At 43.9% G+C, this 22,884-nt stretch overlaps 1 protein-coding gene across 2 annotated transcripts in view; it reads right to left on the reverse strand.

Annotated features, from left to right (window-relative positions):
• Positions 1-22,884, reverse strand: part of LOC311149766 (agrin-like) — a 403,861-nt gene that overhangs the window by 305,436 nt on the left and 75,541 nt on the right. The gene's annotated exons all lie outside the window — the stretch shown is intronic.

Below are 22,884 nucleotides of genomic sequence, written 5' to 3' on the forward strand. Positions count from 1 at the left end.
GTTTCTTTTTATATATTTATATAGTTTATATTCACTGGAGAAATGTACTGCTCATTTGAAAGATTACATTTCCAGTTTTGTTTTTCAGGCCCTGACAAAGTGATACTCTCTGATGATTTCCCAAAAAAGCCATATCAGCATACAACCTCAAATCTTGAAAGCAGAGCTCATTAAGAGGCAATGATTTTATTCCACTTTATTAAGTGAACTAACAAGTCAGTCCGATCATCATCATCATCATCATCATCATCATCATCATGTCATTATGTAAGTATAATCATAATAATATATTGCCTCTAGGGTTTTGAAATCCACACAGAATCTTAAATACTGCATGTCACAACCAGCAATTAAATTAACGGAGATGCTGGTTATATACTAAAGTACAGAGAACAGGGATGTTATGTCAATGATATTGTGCAGTGTGTGTGTGATCAGTGGCTGTGCCAGTATGTGTGCCGGCAAGACTAGGCAGCCACAATCTGATCTAGTGTAACAGCGGAACCCCAGGAGCCACAAAGCTAAAGTGTACAGTAATACTGTATTGCATCTAGCCATTCACAGAGGTTGGATGGTGACTCGGCTAATATCAGGGCATGTCTGTCAAAGTCCAACACATTGTGGAGAAAACAAACACTAGCAGTCCCAGATGGAGCTGTCTAACAGAAGTGTGGCTGAAATAACTAACTTAAATGTTCTTTTAACATTGTTTATTTTTTTTTATTCCCTGCACCATAATCCTATCAAGGTGCTCTGTATTGTTGGCAAATTGACAAGACAGAACAAACAGATCAGGGACCAGGCTATATCTATATATCTATATATCTATATATATATATATATATATATATATCTATATCTATATATCTATATCTATCTATATATATATATATATATATATATATATATATATATATATATATATATATATATATATATATATATATATATATATATATACACACTGCTCAAAAAAATTAAGGGAACACTAAAATAACACATCCTAGATCTGAATGAATGAAATAATCTTATTAAATACTTGTTTCTTTACATAGTTGAATGTGCTGACAACAAAATCACAAAAAAATGAATCAATGGAAATCAAAGTTATCAACCAATGGAGGTCTGGATTTGGAGTCACCCTCAAAATTAAAGTGGAAAACCACACTACAGGCTGATCCAACTTTGATGTAATGTCCTTAAAACAAGTCAAAATGAGGCTCAGTAGTGTGTGTGGCCTCCACGTGCCTGTATGACCTCCCTACAACGCCTGGGCATGCTCCTGATGAGGTGGCGGATGGTCTCCTGAGGGATCTCCTCCCAGACCTGGACTAAAGCATCCGCCAACTCCTGGACAGTCTGTGGTGCAACGTGGCGTTGGTGGATGGAGCGAGACATGATGTCCCAGATGTGCTCAATTGGATTCAGGTCTGGGGAACGGGCGGGCCAGTCCATAGCATCAATGCCTTCCTCTTGCAGGAACTGCTGACACACTCCAGCCACATGAGGTCTAGCATTGTCTTGCATTAGGAGGAACCCAGGGCCAACCGCACCAGCATATGGTCTCACAAGGGGTCTGAGGATCTCATCTCGGTACCTAATGGCAGTCAGGCTACCTCTGGCGAGCACATGGAGGGCTGTGCGGCCCCCCAAAGAAATGCCACCCCACACCATGACTGACCCACCGCCAAACCGTTCATGCTGGAGGATGTTGCAGGCAGCAGAACGTTCTCCACGGCGTCTCCAGACTCTGTCACGTCTGTCACGTGCTCAGTGTGAACCTGCTTTCATCTGTGAAGAGCACAGGGCGCCAGTGGTGAATTTGCCAATCTTGGTGTTCTCTGGCAAATGCCAAACGTCCTGCACGGTGTTGGGCTGTAAGCACAACCCCCACCTGTGGACGTCAGGCCCTCATACCACCCTCATGGAGTCTGTTTCTAACCGTTTGAGCAGACACATGCACATTTGTGGCCTGCTGGAGGTCATTTTGCAGGGCTCTGGCAGTGCTCCTCCTGCTCCTCCTTGCACAGAGGCGGAGGTAGCAGTCCTGCTGCTGGGTTGTTGCCCTCCTACGGCCTCCTCCACGTATTCCTGATGTACTGGCCTGTCTCCTGGTAGCGCCTCCATGCTCTGGACACTACGCTGACAGACACAGCAAACCTTCTTGCCACAGCTCGCATTGATGTGCCATCCTGGATGAGCTGCACTACCTGAGCCACTTGTGTGGGTTGTAGACTCCGTCTCATGCTACCACTAGAGTGAAAGCACCGCCAGCATTCAAAAGTGACCAAAACATCAGCCAGGAAGCATAGGAACTGAGAAGTGGTCTGTGGTCACCACCTGCAAAACCAGTCCTTTATTGGGGGTGTCTTGCTAATTGCCTATAATTTCCACCTGTTGTCTATTCCATTTGCACAACAGCATGTGACATTTATGGTCAATCAGTGTTGCTTCCTAAGTGGACAGTTTGATTTCACAGAAGTGTGATTGACTTGTAGTTACATTGTGTTGTTTAAGTGTTCCCTTAATTTTTTTGAGCAGTGTATATAATATGGTAGTAATATAGTAGACTAGACCGCACAGTGCTGCCGACCGCAGCCTTGTTTAACATGCATTAGCTCATGGCAGCTACACTAACCACCAGCATATGTGCAGGAGGAGGGTGGCCAGCAATAGTATGGGACTCGATTTCCCTCCACACCACCTCCAGCTGGGTTTAAAACACACGCTAGAGTCAACCTGAGAGTGAGATAGAGAGAAGATGCCAGTGAAAGAGCAAGGGGGAGAGAGAAAGACTAAGAAATAGAGAGTGAGGAGAGAGAAGAGAGGGGGAGAAAGAGAGAGAAAGTGGCACGCTGGCCAAGTATGTACATTAGAGAGGAGTTGCCTTCATCCAAATCATATTGGCCATCAAAGGTTGCAGGGCTATTGCTCATGGTTTGTGTACAATAATTTTCAATAGTCCAATAAATCTGCACCTATTATAATGGTGCAGATTTATTGGACTATTAGGGCTGGGGCTGGGAATTGACAGGGGCCTCACGATACGATTTTATCACGATAATTAGGTACTGATACGATATGTATTGCGATTCTCACGATTCTATATGTAAAATGAAATAAATCAAAATCTAATTTTATTTGTCACATACTTCGTAAACAACAGGTGAAGACTGACAGTAAAATGCTTACTTACGGGTCCTTTTCCAACAATGCCGAGTTAAAGATAAAGATACATTCTACAGAGTTGCGCAGCGGTCTAAGGCACTGCATCGCAGTGCTATAGGCGTCACTACAGACCCGGGTTCGATCCCAGGTTGTGTCGCAGCCGGCTGCGACCGGGAGACCCATGAGGCGGCGGACAATTGGATAAGGGAGGTTTTGGCAAGCCGGGATGTCCTTTTCCCATCGCGCTCTAGCGACTCCTTGTGGCGGGCCGGGCGCCTGCAAGCTGACTTCAGTCGCCAGCTGGACGGTGTTTCCTCCGACACATTGGTGCGGCTGGCTTCCGGGTTAAGCGAGCAGTGTGTCAAGAAGCAGTGCGGCTTGGCAGGGTCGTGTTTCGGAGGACGCATGGCTCTCGACCTTCTCCTTCTCCTCTCCCAAGTCCGTACGGGAGTTGCAGCGATAAGACAAGACTATCTACCAATTGGATATCACAAAATTGGGGAGAAACAAATGGGTAAAAAGTACAAAAAATGTATAAAACGATATACAACAAAAAATATCATAGAAATAGTGACAAGGAAGAAATACACAGTGACTAACAAACAACAATCATGAGTAAAAATAACATGGCTATATTGAGTGAGTCCCAGTACTGAGTTGATGTGCAGGGGTACGAGGTAATTGAGGTAGATATGTAGGTAGTGACTAGGCAACAGGATAGATAATAGACAGTAGCAGCAGTTTATGTGTTGAGTGTGAAATTGACTGTGTGTGTGTGGCGTCAGTGTGCGTGTGTATGTGTGTTGGGGTGTCAGTGTTAGTATGTGTGAGTGTGGGGGTAGAATCCTGTGTATGTGCATAGTCAGTGCAAGAGAGTTAATGTAAATTTTTTAAGGGTCAATGCAGGTAGTCCAGGTAGTCATTTATTTACAAAAGTATTTGGACACCCGTTCAAATTAGTGGATTCGGCTGACAGGTGCAAAAAATCGAGAATACAGCCACGCAATCTCCATGGACAAACATTGGCAGTAGAATGGCCTTACTGAAGAGCTCAGTGACTTTCAATGTGGCGCCGTCATAGGATGCCACCTTTCCAACAAGTCAGTTCGTCAATTTTCTGCCCTGCTAGAGCTGCCCCGGTCAACTGTAAGTGCTGTTATTGTGAAGTGGAAACGTCTAGAAGAACAATGGCTCAGCCACGAATTGGTAGGCCACACAAGCTCACAGAACGGGACTGCCGAGTGCTGAAGAGCGTAGCGAGTAAAAATAGTTTGTCCTCAGTTGCAACACTCACTATGCAATGTCAGCACAAGAACTGTTAGTCGGGATCATCATTAAATGGTTTTCCATGGCCGAGCAGCTGCACACAAGCCTAAGATCGCCATGCACAATGCCAAGCATAGGCTGAAGTGGTGTAAAGCTGGCATTGGATTCTGGAGCAGTGGAAACGCGTTCTCTAGTGTGATGAATCATGCTTCACCATCTGGCAGTCGACGGATTAATCTGGGTTTGGCAGATGCTAGGAGAATGCTACCTGCCCGAATGCATAGTGCCAACTGTAAAGTTTGGTGGAGGAGGAATAATGGTTGGGGCTGTTTTTCACGGTTCGGGCTAGGCGCCTTAGTTCCAGTGAAGGGAAATCTGAACGATTCTGTGCTTCCAACATTGTGGCAACAGCTTGGGGAAGGCCCTTTCCTGTTTCTGCATGACAATGCACCTGTGCAGAAAGCGAGGTCCATATAGAAATTGTTTGTCGAGATCGGTGTGGAAGAACTTGACCGGCCTACACAGAGCCTTGACCTCAACCCCATCGAACACCTTTGGGATGAATTAGAATGCAGGCTGCGAGCCAGGCCTCATCGCCCAACATCATTGCCCGACCTGACTAATGTGCATGGCTGAATGGAAGCAAGTCCCCGCAGCAATGTTCCAAAATCTAGTGGAAAGCCTTACCAGAAGGGTGGAGGCTGTTACAGCAGCAAAGGTGGGACCAACTCCATATTACTGCCCATAATTTTGGAATGTTCGACGAGCAGGTTTCCACATTATTTTGGTCATGTAGTGTAGCTATTTATCAGTCTTGTTGAGCAGTCTTATGGCTTGGGGGCAGAAGCTGTTCAGGGTCCTGTTGGTTCCAGACTTGGTGCACTGGTACCACTTGCCGTGCAGTAGCAGAGAGGACAGTCTATGGCTTGAATGGCTGGAGTCTGATGTTTGGGCCTTCCTCTGACACTGCCTGGTATAGAGGTCCTGAATGGCAGGCATGTACTGGGCTGTACTAACCACCCTCTGTAGCGCCTTGCGGTCGGGTTCCTTGCTGTTGCCGTACCAAGCAGTGATGCAGCCAGTCAAGATGCTCTCAATGGCGTTGTTGTATAACTTTTTGAGGATCTGAGGGCCCAATGCTAAAGTTTCTAAAGATCCAAACACACCGCCCCTCACACCAAAGCTAATTCAATTAATAAAGACATGGAAAAGCGTGGTGAGCCTGCCTGCCCCAGAACTTTGGGCTTCCCTCCAGCTTGGATCAGACGGGACCGCCCGCCTCCCTCCCACCCCTGGGGGCGAACAATGGCCACCTATGTTCCCATAGGGACTAGGGGGCTTGATCGAAAGGCCCCTCGCTCCTAGCGTCTGGCAGCGCGGGGGAAACACAGTCCCCCTCTAGCGCCCAGACAGCCAGGCTGGCTGGTTGGCACGCCATGGCGGCACAGAGCAAAGCAAAGCAACATCACAGAAGGGGGTGAGAGAGGGGGAAGGGAGGGGGGAGAGAGGTGGGGGTGAGAGAGGGGGAAGGGAGGGGGGAGAGAGGTGGGAGTTCCCCATCTGTAAAACTCAAGCTGGCCCAAAATGAGCTAACTAACTAACCAGGCAGGGAGCAGAGCCTTGCTGTAATAACAAAGCCAACAACAAACAACGTTTTACAAGGCATGAGTTTATGGACTGTGTGCAGACATCAATGGGGCAGAAAAGAGGGCGCAGGAGAGGCGTGCAGATGGGCCGTGGGTCGATATTTACAGGCCTGAAGAGAGTAGACATAAAGCATGGAGTGAAATCAGAGCCATCTGACTCAAGAAAGAAGAATTCAGGAGGAAAACAAAGGGTTGTGGCCATCTGTTGAAACCATTCTGTGAGAAGGGGAGTTGGGTTACGTGGTTAGTGTATAATCCCTATTCGGACCGGATACGTTTTAATGGGGGAGCTCAGGTAATGTAATTACAGTGCATTCGGAAAGTAATCAGACCCCTTGTCTTTTTCCACATTATGTTACATTACAGCCTTATTCTAAAATGGTTTAAATTGTTTTTTCCCCTCAACAATCTACACACAAATCCCCATATTGACAAAGCAAAAACTGAAATATCACATTTACATAAGTATTCAGACCCTTTACTCAGTACTTTGTTGAAGCACTTTTAGCAGCGATTACAGCCTTAAGTCTTCTTGGGTATGACACTTTAAGCTTGGCACACCTGTATTTGGGGAGTTTCTCCCATTCTTCTCTGCAGATCCTCTCAAGCTCTGCCAGGTTGGATGGGGAGTGTCGCTGCACAGCTATTTTAAGGTCTCTCCAGAGATGTTCGATCAGGTTCAAGTCCGGGCTCTGGTTGGGCCACTCAAGGACATTCAGAGACTTATCCCGAAGCCACTCCTGCGTTGTCTTGGCTGTGTGCTTAGGGTTGTTGTCCTGCTGGAAGGTGAGCCTTCGCCCTAGTCTTGTTTCTCATGGTCTGAGAGTCCTGTAGGTGCCTTTTGGCAAACTCCAAGTGGGCTGTCATGTGCCTTTTACTGACGAGTGGCTTCCGTCTGGCCACTCTACCATAAAGGCCTGTTTGGTGGATTGCTGCAGAGATGGTTGTCCTTCTGGAAGGTTCTCCCATCTCCACAGATTAACTCTGGAGCTCTGTCAGAGTGACCATCGGGTTCTTGGTCACCTCCCTGACCAAGGCCCTTCTCCCTAGATTGCTCAGTTTGGTCGGGCGGCAAGCTCTAGGAAGAGTCTTGGTGGTTCCAAACTTCTTTCATTTAAGAATGATGGAGGCCACTGTGTTCTTGGGGACCTTCAATGCTGCAGAAATGTTTTGGTACCCTTCCCCAGATCGATGCCTCGACACAGTCCTGTCTCGGAGCTCTACGGAAAATGTCTTCGACCTCATGGCTTGGTTTTTGCTCTGACGTGCTGTCAACTGTGGGACCTTATATAGACAGTTGTGTGCCTTTCCAAATCATGTCCAATCAACTGAATTTACCACAGGTGGATTCCAATCAAGTTGTAGAAACATGTCAAGGATGATCATTGGAAACAGGATGCACCTGAGCTCAATCTTGAGTCTGAATACTTAAGGTATCTGTTTTTTTATTTTTTATACATTTGCAAAAATGTATAAAAACCTGTTTCATTATGGGGTATTCTGTGTAAATTGATGAGGAAAAATAATAGTTTAATCCATTTCAGAATAAAGCTGAAACGTAACAAAATGTGGAAAAATTGAAGGGGTCTGAATACTTTCCGAGTGCACTGTATGTGCACGAGCACAAATCCCCACATCCGTAATTTTAGTCCCGTCCGAATCTGCCATGTCAGTAGTCTTTACTTGGCAGGAAGGTTATTATCCCAGCCCTAAAACAATCTCCCAGGTTCTCTGATAATACTTATCCTGTTACGAATCGTCATCCCTCTGTTTTAACAGTGCTGCACCCAGTTTGGGTAATTACATGGGAACAAATTGATGCTTAAAACAAAGTGCTATGCAAGTAGCCTACAGATGAATGAACTGTTTTGTCACATATCAACTTTCCTAGTACCATAATTCTCTTTTAAAAGATGAAGTGGACGATATTGTGCCAATGAATTGATAAATTACTAAATACGTCAAGTAATTAAATGTCTGCATAGATTACAGTTCATGGTTCTTAAATGATATGCATTATTATTTTGACTTTCTCCAAACTGAAGGCCATTAGGCCAATATTAGGTTATCCCTAGACATTTGAAATATCATCATGCCTAGAAGAGCCTCCAGGCTTCCTTCATAACGGTTGATTTTTTTATGAGGAAAATACATTATAGGGGAAGTTTGGTTAATTAATCCTGTCTGAATCATCCACTGGAAAAAGGCACATAATGGTGTAATAATGAAATAACCAACGTTCCATAGTAATACTTGTCGAATAGGGCTTAAGCATGCTGCACAGTGACAAAACAAGATTTGCAGTAGGTCCACCTCTGTACAGAGACTGATACACCAGAGCACAATAGAGTGTGGAACTGTGAGTGGGAGAAGGAGAGAAGAAAAGACAGAATGAGAGAGAAAGTAAGACAAGACAAAAAATATGGATGTAATGATTATCCACTAGTATGGGTCAATTATTCTTATGGGGCACTCATGCAAATCTGAACGCCAACACTAAACTTAATTAATACAAGTTTGTGATGAAAACTATATCAACACAAGCCAATGACTTTTTCACCATGTTCCCAAAACTCTAAAAAACTACATCCGTTTTCGGATGACATCTTGTTTTTCCTGCACTGCAGAATCTTTCCCTATTCTGCGAGGGGAGGGAATGCAGTGAGTCCCTGAGAGAGAGGAATGCAGTGCAGGTTACCACAGGACCACTCCGGGACGTGTGTCCACACGTCTTTACCCCCTTCTCTACAGGTCTTTCCCACCCAAAAGCGTTGCCATTCCTGCCTGACATCTTTGCCTTGCTGCCTGCATGTGTGTGTGTGTGCATGCGCGCATATGTCTGTGTACTTCTCACACACACTGCTTTGAAGTCCCTGTCAAACTGCTGAGAGAAATGCGTGCTAATGTCTAAAGGGCAAAGCGGGCTTCCATCACAAGTCATCCATGTTTAGGAGGAATGACAACCATTCAGTAAGACTCAGTAAGATGCACCTCAAGAGGAGTGGAAACAATGTGTGTTCCGGTGGCTCCTCTTTCACAGCGGAAGCAGCCAGAGGAGCGGAGAGGACGCGGGGACAATGGGGACTGTTTGGTTTCAACCAGGCCAGTCATTCTGGGTGAATGGGCAGGGTGCTGGGTGGCTGTCACATGGTGTGGCTCAGGTTACCACCCCCTAACCTCCATACCACCACACCAGCAGTCATACCTGCAGGAGGCAACAGCACTGGGGAAGGAGGCACGGGGGCTGCATGGCGTTGTGTGGGGCCTCTGGAGTTTGTTGCACGGCTATACACGCAGACACTCAGTGTTTTCACACACGCATGCACACAGACCGTCATACAAGCATGGATGTATTGTACACATACTTTACCACACACATGCATGCAGGAATTGATGTCAGACCGCAAACAGTGGTCCTGTTGGTTCACACCAACTAAACATTGGATTACTCAGGTCAACACCATCTCTGTAAAGAACATCCTTTGCGAGTGACTTGCAGGTGCCATTTTTTGGGGTTGTTTTATGACAAAGTACATTATATAATGGGTATGGACTGCAGATGTAAATTAGCTGTTAGCTAAATATGGTACAACACATATTTTCTCAAGTGTACTGAGACTTGTGTTTTTGTACCCTGTTCAAATAAACGTAATAAATTATCCTTCTCTAGCCAAAAATTAACAGTAATTTTGCCCGGGCAGGCACAACCTCTCCAACCTACTCTTATCATTCCACAGATGAAAGAAAAAAGAGGGAGCAAGAGAGAGTGAGAGAGACGAGAGAGCTGCACCTATCCCTTCGTCTCCGTGCCGGAACAGCAGAGGCCTGTGGGTGGAAACGGGATAGCTGGAATTCCTGCCTCAGACAGCACGTCCTTAATCTCATTATCTAGGAGAGTATGAAATCGGCATTCCAGCTTAATCCCCCCCAACCCCAGCCCCACCTCTCTCCGGGTCACAGTGCTGGTCCCTCCACCGACCCTCCCCTCTCTAAGTGGGGCCCCTTTGTGACACAGGCCACATCAAACAGTGGCGGCCCCCAATCAGATCAGGGCCCTGTAAGACCTTCACCTTTCCCATTGGGCTTAGGGAGGGAGGGGAGGGAGAGAGCTGTGGCGTTGTGCACAGCACCCCAGGCTCACAACCTGCTGATTCACAAATTAAGAGAACATGAACCGCTGCTCAAAAAAAAAAAAAAAAAAAGAGTCAAATCAGTCTGCTTGTGTCCAAACCAGTGAGTTGGCGTGGTGGAAATATGAAATGGGCATGATAAATGCGCTCTCAAATGTGCTCCAAATTCCAAAATGTCTCTGGGGAGTGTCAGAAATGTTGCATAAAAATGGGCGTTCCGTTGAGTGACAGCGGACCTCATACTTTAATAGCCCTGTTAGGAAGCGTGACCGCACATGGCAGATGTTTGTCTCGCTTGTAAGAGCAGTGTGACATGAGCGTGACTAAGGCAAAGGGGTATTGATATTTCATACTGTTCAAAACACATAACAAATATTTCAAGAATTCTAATTGACTCTTCGATGCTTGATATAACGGCCATGTCAACATATTTATTTCTGCTCTAAGGTCCTCGTAATACAGTGACGCCATAGTCTAGCATAACGCAATGCCCTTGACCTTTGATACACATATCAGGATCTGGAACTATGTGGGGCTAAAAAAACACAGCTTTTTCTCTCTGGTTTGACTGAGGCATTTACTTTTGCCAACCTATCAATGTTAATATTTCCATATAATGCATCAGTTCAACCGGGTGCCACATTTCCGTTACACAAGACTGTCTGGAGTCTTAAACAGTTAAAAACGTATGCAGACCACAAAGAGAAGTAGAGACATTAATATCAAATTAACCAGTACAAAGCATCCAGTGTTTGGCTGTGACACTATATAGCACTTTCTCTGAGGTACTTTAAATGCTGAGTTAGACTAGCTAGCATCCACTTGAACTGCCTCAAATTTAAAAGTAGATTCAGTCTGTACCAGAACCAGGACAGAAGCCCTCTACCCCAGAGGATGAAGCCCAATAAAAAGGCCATTTGGTGGGGCTGGTGGAGGTAGAAGGCTGCCTTGCCTTTCCTGGGACTACTAGTTTAACTTTTTGTCAACTGATTAATAGACAACTTTCCAAGTCAATGTTGGTCTTATTGAGTGATGTTTGGTCCTGCCTGAAAACATTTTTTTGATGTTGTGTGGCTATTGTCAGCTAAGCTTTGGAGCACCTTCAATGAAATTTTGGGCAAAAAGGTGTACTCCATCATTCATTGAATGAAATGTCTCATTTGTCACAAAACCCACTGATATGGCAAACTACTTGAATTATTTTTTTTATTGGTAAGGTTAGCAAACTTCTGAACCTACCTGGTAAGGTTAGCAAAATTCTGAACCTACACATCCATGCATAACTCACCAAATTATGAAAGACAAGCATTGTAATTTTGAATTCTGTAAAGAGCAATTCCATAGTATGTCAACCTGAGCACGAAAAATCCATTACGGACGCTTCATAACATGATTAATGACTCACTAGTCAGCATCATTCATAACGCAATCACGGTAAAATGTTTATGGCCTTCCTACTTTTTACGAAGTGTGTTTTGGTTAGCAAACAAGCTAGCGGGCAATCATCTGTGTGATCTATTTTGGGTGTACTCAAGTTCTCATATGAACTGCAATCACGCATTTTTCTGCTAATTGGAGCATTGCATGTGATCACATGGCATAATAAAGGTCTTAAATTCATGAACATAATTAAGGTCTTCAATCCATAAGAAACTTTCACCGGTCATGCCGAGTTTGTTTACTTCCTTTAAGTACGGGTACCCCGTAGTGACAATATTGGTCTGTATCTGTGTAGTCTGCCCTGCGCGTGGTTGTGAATTGCAGCCATCAATCCTGAGGGGATTTCCGACCTGACAAGAAATGTTTTCTAAAGTGCAAACCCTTTGCCACTGGTTGGTTATAATTCAATGGAACTTCTTTTGTTTAACCATTTCACATAACAAAAATGAAGGAGTTTAACCATTCATAGGAAAGACATCAACATAATGACATACAGTGCATTCGTAAAGTTTTCAAACCCCTTTACTTTTTCCACATTTTGTTACGTTACAGCCTTATTCTAAAATTCATTAAATAGTTCCCCCCCCCCCTCAATCTACACACAATACCCCATAATGACAAAGAAAAAACAGGTTTTTAGATTTTTTTACAAATGTATAAGAAATAAAAATAACAGAAATATCACATTTACATAAGTATTCAGACCCTTTATTCAGTACCTTTGTTAAAGCACTTTGGCAGCAATAACAGCCTCGAGTCTTCTTGGGTATGACGCTACAAGCTTGGCACACCTCTATTTGGGGAGTTTCTCCCATTCTTCTCTAAAGATTCTCTCAAGCTCTGTCAGGTTGGATGGGGAGCGTCGCTGCACAACTATTTTCAGGTCCAGAGACGTTCGATCGGGTTCAAGTCCGGGCGCTGGCTGGGCCACTCAAGGACATTCAGAGACTTATCCAGAAGCCACTCCTGCATTGTCTTGGCTTTGTGCTTAGGGTCGTTGTCCTGTTGGAAGGTGAACCTTAACCCCAGTCTGAGGTCCTGAGCGCTCTGGAACAGGTTTTCATCAAGGATCTCTCTGTACTTTGCTCTGTTCATCTTTCCGTTGATCCTGACTAGTCTCCCAGTCCCTGCCGCTGAAAAACATCCCCACAGCATGATTCTGCCACCACCATGCTTCACCGTAGGGATGGTGCCAGGTTTCGTCCAGACGTGACGTTTGGCATTCAGGGCAAAGAGTTAAATATTTGTTTCATCAGACCAGAGAATCTTGTTTCTCATGGTCTGAGAGTCTTTAAGGGCCTTTTGGCAAACTCCAAGTTGGCTAGAGCTCTGTCAGTGACAATCAGGTTCTTGGTTACCTCCCTGACCAAGGCCTTTCTCCCCCGATTGCTCAGGAATGATGGAGGCCACTGTGTTCTTGGGGACCTTCAATGCTGCAGACATTTTTCGGTACCCTTCCCCAGATCTGTGCCTCGACACAATCCTGTCTCGGAGCTCTATGGACAATTCCTTCTGCCTCATGGCTTGGTTTTTGCTGTGACATGAACTGTCAACTGTGGGACCTTATATAGGAAGGTGTTCCTAATGTTTGGTATACTCAGTGTACAGTTGAAGTCGGAAGTTTACATACACTTAGGTTGTAGTCATTAAAACTTGTTTTTCAACCACTCCACAAATTTCTTGTTAACAAACTATAGTTTTGCCAAGTCGGTTAGGACATTACTTTGTGCAGGACACAAGTAATTTTTCCAACAATTGTTTACAGACAGATTATTTCACTTATAATTCACTGTATCACAATTCCAGTGGGTCAGAAGTTTACATACACTAAGTTGACTGTGCCTTTAAACAGCTTGGAAAATTCCAGAAAATGATGTCATGGCTTTAGAAGCTTCCGATAGGCTAATTGACATAATTTGAGTCAATTGGAGGTGTACCTGTGGATGTATTTCAAGGCCTACCTTCAAACACAGTGCCTCTTTGCTTGACATCATGGGAAAAAATCCAAAGACATCAGCCAAGACCTCAGAAAAAAAAAATTGCAAACCTCCACAAGTCTGGTTCATCCTTGGGAGCAATTTCCAAATGCCTGAAGGTACCACGTTCATCTGTACAAACAATAGTACGCAAGTATAAACACCATGGGACCACGCAGCCGTCATACCGCTCAGGAAGGAGACGCGTTCTGTCTCCTAGAGATGAACATACTTTGTTGCGAAAAGTGCAAATCAATCCCAGAACAACAGCGAAGGACCTTTTAATTTTTTTATTTCACCTTTATTTAACCAGGTAAGCCAGTTGAGAACAAGTTCTCAGCCTATGGGGATTCTACGAATACACACACATTTTAATTTATGGTTGATAAGTCGATTCTGTGAGATATTTTGTTTCTCATGTATGTGCAAATGTCACGTCCATAACGTTGGAATTGCCCTAAACAAAGTTCAATGATATAAAGAATGATAGTAAAAAGCTTTGGAGCCACCTTAAATGAAATGTTGGGCTAAAAGGCAAACTCAGCTCCATCATTCACTGAATCAGATGGCTCATTCATCACAAAACCCACTGATATTGCCAATTACTTTGTTTTTTTCATTTGCAAGATTTACAAACTTAGGCATGACATGCCAGCAACAAACACTGACACTACACATCCAAGTATAACTGATAAAATTATGAAAGACAAGCACTGAATTCCGTAAAGTGAGTGTGGAGGTGGTGAAAAAAGTATGGTTGTCTATCAACAATGACAAGCTACCTGGGTCTGACAACTTGGTTGGAAAATTACTGTGGATGATAGAGGACGATATTGACACTCCTATTTTCCATATCTTCAATCTAAGCTTACAGGCAAGTGTGTGCCCTCAGGCTGGAGGGAAGCAAAAGTCATTCCGCTACCCAAGAATAGCAAAGCACCCTTTACTGGCTCAAACAGCTGACCAATCAGCATGTTACCAACCCTTAGTAAACTTTTGGGAAAAAATGTGTTTCACGAGATACAATGCTATTTCACAGTAAACAAATTAACAACAGATTATCACTTATAGGGAAGGGCATTCAACATGTACAGCACTTACACAAATGACTGGCTGAGAGAAATGGATAATAATAATCAGCTACCACAGCAAGTGAAATTACTGCAACACTTAAAGAGCTGCAGTCAGTTTCAGAATGGGTGCCAAGGAATAAGTTAGTCCTAAATATTTCAAAAACTAAAAGCATTGTATTTGGGACAAATCATTCACTAAACCCTAAACCTCAACGCCTTGTAATGAATAATGTGGAAATTGAGCAAGTTGAGGAGAGTAACCCTGGATTGTAAACTGTCATGGTCAAAACATATTGATGCAACAGTAGCGAAGATGGGGAGAGGTCTGTCCATAATAAAGCACGGCTCCGTCTTCTTCACAACGCTATCAACAAGGCAGGTCCTACAGGCCCTAGTTTTGCCGCACCTGGACTACTGTCCAGTTGTGTGGTCAGGTGCCACAAAGAGGGACTTAAGAAAATTACAATTGGCCCAGAACAGGGCATCACGGCTGGCCCTTAAATGTATACGGAGAGCTAACATTAATCTCTCCTGGCTCAAAGTAGAGGAGAAATTGACTTCATCACTACTTGTATTTGTGAGAAGTATTGACATGTTGAATGCACAGAGCTGTCTGTTTAAACTACTAGCACACACCTCAGACACCCATGCATACCCCACAAGGGCTCCCGAGTGGCACAGCGGTCTAAGGCACTGCATCTCAGTGCTTGAGGCTTCACTACAGACCCCCTTTTCGATTCCAGGCTGTATCACAACCGGCCGTGATTGGGAGTCCCATAGGGCGGCGCACAATTGGCCCAGCGTCGTCCGGGTTTGGCCGGTGTAGGCCGTCATTGTAAATAAGAATTTGTTCTTAACTGACTTGCCTAGTTAAATAAAGGTAAAATAAAATAAACAAGACATGCCACCAGAGGTCTCTTCACAGTCCCCATGTGCAGAACAGACTATGGAAGGCGCACAGTACTACATAGAGCCATGACTACATGGAACTCTATTCAACATCAAGTAACTCATGCAAATAGTCAAATCAGATTTTTTTTTTTTAAGATACAAAATACACCTTATGGAAGAGCGGGGACACACACATGATAACATATGCACTATACACACACGTACACATGGATTTTGTGTTGTAGATATGTGGTAGTAGAGTAGTGGGCTGAGGGCACACACTTAATGTGATGTGAAATCTGTTGTGAATTGTAATGTAATGTTTTTAATTGTATATAACTGCCTTAATTTACAAATACAAACACAAATACAAAATTGGCTCTAAGGAAAACAAGTGGATTCAGACACTGACAACTGTCTCTTTTTTTTTCTTGAGTCAAAGGTTCTTCTGTGGATTTTATTTGTCCAGCCCCTACTGTTGCAACTACATTACGCCCCAATATACCTACTATTATTACACTCAAACACCTTTATATGGATTATTATATATACAGTAGGCATTGATTGAAGCAAATCAACTTGAATGGAAGTACACAACACACTCCCAGCCTCTGGTCATAAGCACTCTGGTTACCGAGAACCACATTCTGGATTTTTAACAGGCTGTTAGCATTAGGAAAAAAATACAATTTATTGCCCAGAATTAGCTCAATATTGAGGCGTCGGATAAGAACGAGACTAGTGTCCATAAAGTGACCATTAGGCTTGTCACGTTTCGGACTGAATAAGTTTGTAGGGGCAACAGTATTGATTAAATGTATAATTTATTGCTCTCACCTGCCTATTAAAGAACCAACAATGTGCTACCCTTTTGTAGCATTTCTGACAATGCTAACATCTCTTTTAACTGAAGCTCAGAGTTCTAACACCAGGTCGGTTGTTTGGCAACAACAGCTGCTTGCACCAGGCTGCCAGTCATATATATTAATCATTCCTAAATGGAAGAAGTTTGGAACCACAAAGCCTCTTCCTAGAGCTGGCCGCCCGGCCAAACTGAGCAATCGGGGGAGAAGGGCCTTGGTCAGGGAGGTGACCAAGAACCCGATGGTCACTCTGAAGGAGCTCCAGAGTTCCTCTATGGAGATGGGAGAACCTTACAGAAGGACAACCATCTCTGCAGCACTCCACTAATCAGGCCTTACTGGTAGAGTGGCCAGACGGAAGCCACTCCTCAGTAAAAGACACATGACAGCCTGCTTGGAGTTTGCCAAAAGGCACCTAAAGACTCTTAGACCATGAGAAACAAGATCCTCTGGTCTGATGAAACCAAGATTGAACTATTTGGCATGAATGCCAAGTGTCACGTCTAGAGGAAACCTGGCACCATCCCTACGGTGAAGCATGGTGGTGGCAGCATCATGCTGTGGGGATGTTTTCAGAGGCAGGGACTGGGAGACTAATCAGGATCGAGGCAAAGATGAATGGAGCAAAGTACAGAGATCCTTGATGAAAACCTGTTCCAGAGCGCTCAGGCCCTCAGACTGGGGTGAAGGTTCACCTTCCAACAGGACAACAACCCTAAGCACACAGCCAAGACAGCGCAGGAGTAGCTTCGGGACAAATCTCTGTATGTCCTTGAGTGGCCCAGCCAGAGACCAGACTTGAACCCAATCGAACATCTCTGGAGAGACCTGCAAATAGCTGTGCAGCAACGCTTCCCATCCAACCTGACAGCGCTTGAGAGGATCTGCAGAGAAGAATGGGAGAAACTCCCCAAATACAGGTGTGCCAAGCTTGTAGCGTCATACCCAAGAAGACTTGAGGTTGTAATCGCTGCCAAAGGTGCTTCAACAAGGTACTGAGTAAAGGTTCTGAATACTTGTATAAAAGTGATATCAGTTTTTATTTTTAATACATTTGCAAAAACTTCTAAAAACCTGTTTTTGCATTCTCATTATGGGGTATTGTGTGTAGATTGATGAGAAAAAACTACAACAATTTAATCAATTTTAGAATAAGGTTGTAATGTAACAAAATGTGGGAAAAGGGGTCTCAATACTTTCCGAATGCACTGTATGTGCATGCTACATTCACAAGACACTTCTGCTGATCGAAAATGTCTGCCCAGTCTCCAAGAGAGATGGAGTGGAAAATTAGTTTCTCCATTACTGATGATGGGCCCCAGAGGGGATGTATGGCAAATGTGGTTTGGGAAAAGTGCATGGACCATTATATGACACACAGATTAAAGTAAAAGGGTGTGTCTTACCTGAAAGGGTGTCCATGGTTCAAGAAGAGATGGGACATGAAAGAGATAGAGAGAAGATAACATTAGACAATTCACCAGGAACATTCATCAAACTGCACGTTAACACAATGACAGCATATTCACCGCACTGACATAATACACTGTTGCAATATTATATTATCATAATATATTATTATACTATATGCCAGTAAGCAGACACTTTTATCCAAAGCGACTTATAGTGATGCCTGCATATTTGTATTCCTTTTTTTACATATGGGTGGTCCCGGGAATCGAACCCACCATCCTGGAGTTGCAAGCACCATGCTCTAACAACTGAGCTACAGAGGACCACACAATATAACGCAACGCAAAATGCTGTGTCTAGACTTTTTGTGAGTGAATGTCTTTAGTGGACACAAGCTAAAGTATCTAAAAGACACTGGCAGGGAATGCTCTCCTTTCATCCTGCCATTGCACAGCACTTTGTGTCAGCGTGTAATACATAATGACACAGTGGAAAATGCTCAACCTCACAAGCCTGTCTCCGTATTTCACAGCAGAGATGCACACTTGCATTTAGATTATTCTAAAAGATTTTGCTAGCGTCTGCCCTTTTCTCCAGTACTGGTACCATCTACATCAAGTCATGTGCTTTACCTTAGCCAGAATCCAAGTATAAGAATATTGCATTCATATATATGTATTTGCAGCTTAGAAGGGTCTGAAGGTATACTGCGAGATTCTGGGTAAGTAGAAAAACAACGTGTCAGATGATACCATTTTAATGTCTCGTGGCTCACTTGCAATGCCAGGGTTGTGGGTTCGATTCCCACGGGAGACAAGTATGAAAATGTATGCACTCAATACTGTAAGCCGCTCTGGATAAGAATGTCTGCTAAAGGACTAAAGTGCAAAAATAAAATTAAAATAAAAATGCGTGCAGTTTGAAGGAAGTTAGAGGTAGTTTCGCCAGCCAAGCGTATGCTACCGTACCTGTAGACTTCCAGTCATTGCGCTAACACTAGTTAGCATTGGCTCACGAAACTACCTCTAAAACTTCCTTTATACTGCATGAAGAGACTGTGGATGGGGGAAAAACATATCCTCCCTGCTTAGACTGCCGTCCTTCAGCTCAGTGACATGCACTGAAATATTTAGTGTGGAGAGATGTGGTTATCATTTCACCATCAGGTCAATCTATGAGCAATAACCCAGGAGCCGGAATGGTCACCTTTTGCCATATTGAATAATGCACTGGGACACAGCGACAGCGATACTGCTCACCTTTAATATGAATGAGGGTTACCCTCTTAAATCTGAGACAAATTAGTATTCCGTTCAACATGAAAGTGTAGTACATCAGAGTATGAAACAAAAGTTCCAAATAACCCTAACCCACGTTAAGGGAAACATTGTCTTGTCTGGTATCTGATCTGAATCAACCGCTTTGCTTGACTCAATAATTTTTATGCTGTCCCTACGTAATTATAACCTTAACCCAGGCCATAAAGGTAACACAATGTGATGTTAACCGCACATTTGGATGGGTTCAAATCCTATCTGAGAAGCTCTGTGGGTTGAAAAAAAAGGTGTCAGCGAACCACATTTCAATTTCACAAGGTGAGTTTCGTGTCAGGTCAACCTGGTTCCTTCAGCTTAAACGAGGCCAAATTACAAAGAACCCCCATCTGAGGCATCTTAAAAGGATAGAGACATAGGAGAAGGGCGAGGAGAGAGAAAGAGGGAAGAGAGAGAGAGGGTGAGGATGAAGTGAGAGAAAGAAGCTCTTGCACTATCAGCCAAATCAGTCAGCTGGTGCCTTGATGCAGAGAAAGCTGCATTGGGAGCAGACTTCTAGGCATATTAACACTGCTCGTCTCCCTTTACCCCTCGCTCACTTCCTCCATCTTGTCTGGGTCACGAGAGCAGCCGGTGAGCTCAGAGTCCCTGAGTCTCTACCGTGGGGAAACTGCTCGTCAGGTAACTGGGACAAGTCTGCTTTCATTCTTCGGCGGTTTAATTGTTGCGTAGTTGCTGCCGACAGAATAAAAGCGACGGCTGCTGTAATCTTGCTATTAGGCCAAGTCAATCCCCTAGGGCTTTGAGCTAGTCGATCTGACACAGGCTGATCCAAACAAATGACTATAACATTTTTACATTTACATTTTAGTCATTTAGCAGATGCTCTTATCCAGAGCGACTTACAGGAGCAATTAGGGTTAAGTGCCTTGCTCAAGGGCACAGACAGATTTTTCACCTAGTCGGCTTGGGGATTAGAACCAGCGACCTTTCGGTTACTGGCACAACGCTCTTAACCACTAAGTTACCTGCCGCCCCGTTCTGTAGCCCCCTAAATGTCTAAAAGTGTACGGCAAAGAGTTCAAATAAATAAAACATTTAAAGTAGAGATTCAGGCTGACTTTTCATTTAGTGAGCAGATATTCTGCCCAAGACACTAATAAAGTCAGAGTGAAACAACAGTAAAGCACAGAAGTGCTAAAGCCCATAAGTGCTAAGGCCCAAAGGTGAAACTGAAAATTTCACTTTTCCTCTAGACCAGGGCTGCCCAACCCTCTTCCTGGAGATCTACTGTCCTGTAGGTTTTCAGTCCAACCGTAATTTAGCATATCTGATTCAGCTAGTTAAGGTCTTGTTGAGCAGCTAATAAGTAGAATCAGGTGTGTTAAATTAGGAAAACCCACAGGACGGTAGATCTCCAGGAAGAGGGTTGGGCAGCCCTGCTCTAGACAGTCGCTCAAATCTCCCCTGATTCAAAGGGGTTGGGTTAATTGCGGAAGACACATTTCAGTTGAAGGCATTCAGTTGTGCAACTGACTAGGTATCCCCTTTCCATTTCCTGTCCCTTTCCCAAATCTCAAGGTTGTCTTTACTGCGCAGCTCAAAGTTTCAAAGACTACCATAATTGTACTCAAACAGGGACATTTTCAATAATTGTAAATTCTACTTGAATAGATCGCAATTAGATAACAAGAATAAAACCTGCCAGTCATGGCTATTGTGCTGTCACTTGACTGAAAATACATGGGGTCCTTTTTTTATGGCTCGCCCATTTAAAAAGTGAAGGGACATACCATGCCGTGCTGGGAAATTGCCGAGCACGGCCCCCTCGCTACGAACACACTAAAAGTAATCAAGTTCCCGAGCAATCTTCATTACGAGGAGAGCACTCTACTTTATTGAGATTCAGGGAGCAGGGGGTTGTGCCAGCACACAAAAATGATTTATTGATTGCACTTAATGCAATAAAGCATGTTGGATCCAGCGCAACAATTTCATTAGGTTTCCTTTAAGGGTAGTGCTCTATGTATGTCAGCCGAGGACGTAGGCTTGGGAGCTGCTGCAGGTGAATCTGCAATGGAGGATGACCGGACAAGCCAAGAGCACGCAAGCACACACAACTTCTGAATAGACCTCTCACTTTGCTCAGACCCCTTGGCTAAGACATCCTTAGTTTTAAGACGCAACAAATCAGCTTTAATGCACTTTGACTGATTAATATGACCATGAGTTATCGTAGCTGAAATATTGTGGAAATGCTTAACTGTAGGGTTGCTAGGTTGAGAAAATATCTAGCATGATAAAGTGGTAAGGGATTAGTGTTACGGTGCACTAGATTCTAGTGACTAGAAAATGCCTCCTTCAGTAAACGTAATGCAGAGTCTGCACGCAGCAGACTGCAGTCCTTTCAGATGCTACAATTCAGTTAAATTGTCCCGTAACTCCTTGCTCTTATTAGCTTTCGTACACAATAATAGATCAAACACAGAATGAAACGACAACTGAATCCCCATCAGTCATGAGTGATTTTCAAGTCCTTGAATTGTAGAGGAGATTGGCTGATGAAAGGGGTATATGGTGGCATTGAGGGGGTGAAGTGTTTTGCTAGAACCATGGAGTGCAGGGAGCCCTGGCTCAAATTAAAGGGGAAAATGTTGGCACTTAACAGACAACGACACAGAGTCATACAAGCCCCATCCGTGTTCGAGCTGACATTTGCATTCCTTTTCACATTCAAATCAACCCCCCTTTTCAAATGCCCTCTTCATCGTCCCTCATCGCCAGCTGAATAAAAGGGACGGTGAAGAAGAGTAGAAACGTCTGCTGTAGTGACGTCCAACACAGAGGCATGTGTTCCAGCTGTTTGGCTTCTTTACAACACCCAGCAGCAGGCAGCTAAACAACCCAAACTGACAGTAAAAAAATGGAATATGTATTATTGTCACATACACCGGATAGGTGCAGTGAAATGTGTTGTTTTACAGGGTCAGCCATAGTAGTACGGTGCCCCTGGAGCAAATTAGGATTAAGTGTTCTGCTCAAGGGCACAGGCATATTTTTCACCTTGTCAGGTCGGGTATTCGAACCAGCAACCTTTCGGTTACTGGTCCCACGCTCCAACAGCTAGGCTACCTGTCGCACCTTAACCACGACACCACTCCTCCGACATGCCTCCCCTCCGCACACACACACACTCCTTAAGTGACCCTTCACAAGTATGAAAAAAATAAAAAAGAATGTATGCACTCGCTAACTGTAAGTCGCTCTGGATAAGAGTGTCTGCTAAATGACTAAAATGTAAAAAAATGTAAATGTAGGTCAGTGCAATAAATACTGAGTGATACTCTCAGGAGACGTGTTGACTTCAATTCACTCCCTAACACCTGTGTAAAGACTGAAGAAAAGCAGAAACAATGTCTTTCTAAACAAAATAATACAGTATGTGAAGGCCAAATAAAAAGGAAATAGGGTAAGTAGGGTGTAAGTAAATCACTTTCAACAGAGTGATTTCCTGAAATGTTCTGACTAATTTCATGTTTTATGGGGTGTAATTCCCCTGTGACTCATGAAAGGATAATTTTTTTAAAAATAAAATAAAATCCCAAAAAACTGTAGCCGGAGGCCTTTTCTTTCACAGCCGGTGATTCAATGGGGCTAAAAGACAGAGAGAGCTATAAGGGAACCAAATGATTAATGCTGTGTGTTTGAACTTGCAAACTCAGGAAGTCCTAAATCAAAACTTGA

This window comes from Coregonus lavaretus, assembly GCF_964263955.1.
Source record: "Coregonus lavaretus genome assembly, chromosome: 22".
Classification (NCBI taxonomy): Eukaryota; Metazoa; Chordata; class Actinopteri; order Salmoniformes; family Salmonidae; genus Coregonus; species Coregonus lavaretus.